Source organism: Chlorocebus sabaeus, chromosome 27 (assembly GCF_047675955.1).
Source record: "Chlorocebus sabaeus isolate Y175 chromosome 27, mChlSab1.0.hap1, whole genome shotgun sequence".
Taxonomy (NCBI): domain Eukaryota; kingdom Metazoa; phylum Chordata; class Mammalia; order Primates; family Cercopithecidae; genus Chlorocebus; species Chlorocebus sabaeus.
In genome coordinates, this window is record NC_132930.1 from 33,422,268 (window position 1) to 33,428,674 (window position 6,407).

A 6,407-nucleotide genomic window follows, 5' to 3' on the forward strand; every position below is an offset into this window, starting at 1 on the left:
ATGGATTGCTGGAGGTCTTTTAATCTGGTGTTCTCAGAAGGGGGTGGATTTAAATCCTGAAATAAATATTTCAACACAGGAACACAGGCCTGATTCTGCCTTGGACATGTCAAAATCTGGGGGTGATGGGATGGCCCTATGCATTCAGAAGCAACTCTCCACATATAGCCAATATAGGCTGTCCTGGTCAAGAACTAGCAGTGATTTAATCCAACCTCATCATTTCACAGATGAGGACACTGAAGCCCAGAGAGACAGTACCTTGTTGCCAGTAAGCGGCAGAGCTAAACCCAGATCTCTAGTCACCACACAGTTACTGTTTTTAAAGGCCTTTACCACGTATTTTCTTTCTTTTTTTAGTGAGGTGAAATTCACATAAAATTAGCCATTTTAAGGCTAAGTTTAAGTATTAAAAGTTAAATAGGTGAGCAGTTTAGTGGCATTTAGCACATTTACAGTAGTGCATAATCAGCACCTCTGTCTAGTTCCCAAACATTTTCATCACCCCAAAAGATAAACCAGCGCTGTTTAAGCAGTTCCTTCCCATTCCCACTCCCTAACCCCTGCAACCCCCAATCTGTATTTTGTTTTTGTGAATTAATTCTGGGTATTACCATTTTTTTGAGACAGTCTTGCTCTTTCTTGCCCAGGCTGAAGTGCAGCGGCATGAATATGACTCACTACAGCCTTGACTTCCTGGGCTCAAGCAATCCTCCCTCCTTGGCCTCTCGAGTAGCTGAGACTACAGGCACATGCTGCCACGCCCAGATATTTTTTAAAGTTTTTTTTGTAGAGATAGGGTCTTGCTATGTTGCCCAGGCTGGTCTCAAACTCCTGGACTCAAGCAATCCTCTTGCCTTGTCTTCCCAAAGTGTTGGTATTACAGGCGTGAGCCATTGCACCTGGCCTGTTCTGGGTATTTTGTATAAATGGAATCGGTATGTGACCTTTTGTGTCTGACTCCTTCCACTTAGCTTAATGTTTTCCATGTTCTTCCCCATTGCATCATGTATCAGTTCTTTATTTCTTTTTGTGGCATAATAATATTCCATTATATGTAGCCACTGCAATTTTGTTGATCTACTGATCTGTAGATAGACATTTGGGCTGTTTCTACCTTTTGGCTGTTGTGAGCATTGCTGCTGTGAACATTGATGTGTAAGTGTTTGTGTATCTGTTTTCAGTGATTTTGGATATACCTAGGAGCAGGATTGTTCCGTCATGTGGTAACTTCTATGCTTAACTTTCTTTTTTTTTGAGATGCAGTCTTGCTCTATTGCCCAGGCTAGAGTGCAGTGGTGTGATCTCAGCACACTGTAACCTCTACCTCCCAGGTTGAAGCAGTTCTCCTGCCTCAGCCTCCTGAGTAGCTAGGACTACAGGTGTCCACCACCACACCTGGCTATTTTTTTTTTTTTTTTTTTTTTGGTATTTTTAGTAGAGACAGGATTTTACCATGTTGGCCAGGCTGGTTTCAAACCCCTGACCTCCAGTGATCCACCTGCCTTGGCCTCCCAAAGTGCTTAGGATTACAGGTGTGAGCCACTGCGCCTGGCCTGTATGTTTCTTTTGAGAAGTCTCTTGATTCTTGCCACTATGAGGTTATTTTATCCAACTATTACAGGAAAGAAAACAGGAGCTCAGAAGGTCGGACTGGTTGTTCAAAGTCACCCAGCTAGAGAGCTGCGCAGCTGAGACTAGTATACAAGTCTAGCTGTTGAGAGCACCCTGAGCACATTACCTCATGCTGTACCTTGCGTGTCTTGTTGTTGTTTTCATTTTTCAGATGAAGAAACAGTTCCACACACTAAGAGACTTGCTGAGGATACAGTTAGTTTCAGGAGAGCTGGTAGTTTTCATTCCATATAGAACTGGACCTGATAATTATTGATTATCCTAATAAATGCACTTCATTTATTGTGCTTTTTTTTTTTTTTTTTTTTTTTTTTTTTTTTGCGACAGAGTCTCTCTCTGTTGCCCAGGCTGGAGTACAGTGGCACGATCTCGGCTCACTGCAACCTCCGCCTCCCTAGTTCAAGCGATTCTCCTGCCTCAGCCTCCCGAGTAGCTGGGGACTACAGGCATGCGCCACCACACCCAGCTAATTTTTGTATTTTTAGTAGAGATGGGGTTTCACCACTTTGGCCAGGATAGTCTCAATCTCTTGACCTCGTGATCCACCTGCCTCGGCCTCCCAAAGTGCTGGGATTTACAGGCGTGAGCCATCGCGCCTGGCCTGTCTTCTTTAATCAAATCACATCTTATATCCAGCAGTCATAGATGAGTATGCTAGAATCATGGACTGCTTGGAAGTCTTTTTATCTGGTGTTTACCTAGTGATCTGTTGGTAGAAATTTGGGTTGCTTATTAAATATTAATTATTTTAAATTATTGAATATCAGATCTGGTTTCTACATGGAATGAAGACTACCAGTTCTCCTGAAACTAATCGATTATTGAGGTATGTTTTTTTTCCTTCCCTGGTGATGTGCAAAGAGAATGAAAAGGGAAAAGGGGCCAGGAAGGAGATGTTTTTTCTCCTTCATACATTCAACAGCTAATCTGAGTACCAGCTGTGTACAAGGCACTAACCTAGATGCCTGGGACACATAATGAACTAAGTAGACAAAGGCTCCTACCCTTAATCATTGAGTTTTATTCTAGTTGGGGGAGAGGGTGACAGATAATAAACAAGAGTCATAATATGAATTCATTGGAGAGTATGTGAGAAAGGCGAACTGTGGGGAGAAGAGCACAAGGTAAGTGGGTGAAGGAGTGTTGAGGAGAACGGGATTGCAATTTCAGAAATGGTAGTGGTATGAACTGAATGTTGGTGTCTCCCCCATATTTGTCTGTTCAAGTCCTCACTCTAATGTGGCTGTGTCTGGAGATGGGGCCTCTAAGGAGGTAACTAAGATGAAATGAGTTCGTAAGGATGGGCACTGATTCAACAGTATTAGTGTTCTTATAAGAAGAGACACGAGTTCTCCCTCTCACTTTCTTCCCACACGCACACACTGAGGAAAGACTGTATGAGGACACAGCAAGGAGGCTGCCATTCACAAGCTGAGAAGAGAGCCCTCACAACAGATGGAATTGGCTGGAGCCTCAATCTTGGACTTTCAGCCTCCAGAACAGAGCAAATAAATGTGTGTTGTTAAGCCACCCACTCCATGGTGTTTTGTTATGGCAGCCTACACTAATACAGGCAGTGATAGAATATCTCATGTGAGAAAGTGACATTTGAACACATCTGAAAATGTAGAAGGCAGCCAAGGGCATCTGAGGTAAGGACATTTTAGACAGAGGAACCAGTCATTGTAGAGGGCCTGAGGCATTCGTGTACCAGGCGGGGTGAGGAGCACAGGGAGGCTGGGTTGGCTGGGGCAGAGTGAGTGGAGCAAACAGAGGGGCCGTTTCAGGAGATAAGATCAGACAGATGATTGTGTAGGGTAGGGGTTCCCCAACTTTCTAGGCCCATAGTACCCTTAGTGTCATAGTAATTTTTTATGATGCCCCTACGTCAAAGAAAACTAATGGTTTGGATTTACAAGTGGTTAGGTTCTAACAATTTTATAGTAGTAACATGACTGATATTGCTATATAACCTAGAACATAGAAAGTACCCTGTAGTGTCCCTGTGAATGCTGCCTTGGAGTGCCTTGGTGCACAGTTTGGGAATAGCAAATGTAAGGGAGTGTTGGGCACTTCAAGGATTTGGTTTTGGATTCTGGGAACTACTGCAAGGATTTTGAGCAAAAGAGTGACATGATGTATTTTAAAAGATTGCTCTGGCTGTTGTGTTGAGGATAGTACTGAGGCTTTTGCTAGAATCCAGGCAAGAAATGACAGTGGTTAGGTTCGTAGCTGTGGAGGTCGTGAGAGGAGAATTGGGAAATGGCAGATATTTTGAAGATAGATTCAAGAGGATTTCCTGGTGGATTTAATGTGAGAGTAAGAGAGAAAAGAGTCAGTGGTATCTCCCAAAGTTTTTGACATGAGCAAATGGAAGGATTAACTTAGCAAGTGTGATAGAGAAGGCTGTGGAGAGAGCAAGTATTGGGAGTATCTGGAGTGTTGTTTTGGACATACAGGTTTGCTGTGTTAATACCCCAGTGGAGATGTCACGTGGGCAGTTGTATTAAGTCTGGTGTGCAGGAGAGAGAGCGAGATCTAGGGGTCCTGAGAGATCTGGGGGTCCTAAGCAGTTAAAGCTATGAGACAAGGTGAGATCACTAAGGGAATGGTCAGGGTCCAGAAGACAGAAGCTGCACAGTATTGTGAATGAGGTAAGTGTAATATAAAGAATTATTGAGTGTCAAGGATTAATTCTAAAAGGCTAATGAGAACACTGAAGAATATTCTTGGGCTGAGGGACAGTGCTTGAGGAACAAATTTGGAAGACAAGTCCCTCCCCAAGGCTGGGACCTGAGCTTCACTGGAGAAGGTATGGCTGTGGCTCACTGGACAGCAGAGTTTGCTGGGTTCCCTGGGTGTGTGTTGGTCTACAGCCACTGGGGAAGCAGAAAGCACCCTGCCAGGGTCCATGAAGTGCTGCTGGATGTCCCTCACATGTACATGGTAGCCATGTGTCAGGAACCATATGGAAACACACCAGAACCAGGAAGGGAAGCCCCCTTCTCCAACACTGTTGGCAAAACTGAACATTGTATCAGCTGTGCAGGAGAAATGCCTACAGAGTCCAGTTCCATTATTGCAGAACAGGCAATGAAGGGTGGCTTTGGAGCAGAGAGGAAATAAATTGGAAACTGGCAATATACTAAATATGTGAGAAGAGAAGAAGATAACTTCTTTGATAATAGGGAGAAAAAAAAATCAACAAAAGGGCACCAATAGGGAACAACCAATAAAGTAGGAGAAAAAGTAAGAATGTGGTGTCCCAGGAGTAAAGTGAAGAAAGTATCAAGAAGGGAGGGAATGAGCAGTGTTGAATGCTGTGAGAAGTCAAGTAAGGCAAAGGCTATAAAAACTGACCATTGGACTCAGCTGTGGGGGAGGCCCTTGCAATCCTAACAGTTCCAGTAGAGTAATGGGGAGTAGGGAAGATTCGAGTGGGGTTATGAAAGCATGAGAGAAGAGGAAATAGTGTACAGACAGCTTTAACTTAGTTTAGGTACTTTGTTGGAACCTTCTAAACTTTATCCTTGAACAGAATCTGGAAAACTCTACCAGGCTTTTGAATCTGTTTGTTCTCACAGATATGCTTTATAGCTGAAATCATTTCTTGGGGAATTGATCAGATACATGTAATTTGAAGGCTGGCTTATTGAATTTTAGCTTCCCTTAGCCCGAACTTGCCTGAAAGCTTGCCTCTAGCTGCTAATTTCCTGCTACATTCCAGATTGTGCCTTCTGCCCCCTTCCAAATGGGCTGTCACCAGCTTGGAGGTCAGCCTGCATGTTCCTGGAAGCTGAGAGCGAGTGTACACAGCTTCTAGGAATAGAGCAGCATGCCATGGGGCTCCAGAGTACTGGGGAGGAACCCACTGTGGTCTGTTCCATGAAACAATTGTGACTTTTTCTTTGGAACTTTCAGTGTGAGTATAACCTACACCTAGAAGCAATATGGAGTTATAGAGGGACCTGAGTCAGGTTCACATGCATTTGAACATAGTTCTTCCAATTACTTGCTGTAGAACCTTGAGAATATTTTTTATATCTCCATATCTCAGTCATATGAGAAATGGGAACATTCTCATGATCTCCAGGGATTAAACAAATGAATGTATACAAAAGGACTGGCATATAGAAGTGCTCAGAAAGTATTGGTTGTTATTCTTATTATCTGTTTCTAATTTTATATGGAAGTATGACAGGAAAATAAGGTTCACCCATGTTACACAGCATGTGGCAATACTTCAGTTTTTTATTGCCAAATAATATTCCATTGTATGGTTATGCAACATTGTGTGGTTGCTAGACATATGAATTGTTTCTGTTTTTTGGCCATAATGAATTATGATGCTGTGAACATTTGCAAAACTCACCTTTTGTGTGAACATATATTTTCATTTCTCTTGGTACATGCCTACAAGTAGAGTTGTTGAATATCAGATGGTGACTCTATATTCAACCATTTTAGCAGTTACTAGACTGTTTCTCAAAGCAGCTGCACCGTTTTACATTTCCACTGGTAGTGTATGATGGTTTTAGTTTTTCCACATGTCCAGTCCAATCAGTCTTGATTTACATCTTTCCAGTCAGGTAAGTCCATCCTTCTCCTCATACGATAAGGAGCAAGTAAGGACCTCAAGGTCTCATGTGTCAAAGCACCACAAGTATTATATCATTTTTAATTCAGTTGGTATCTTAGACTCTAAAACTTTGGTTTTCTTAAAATCAGCACTGGTTGCTTGATTACAGGTTGTCTCTTTTCGATTACAGCCA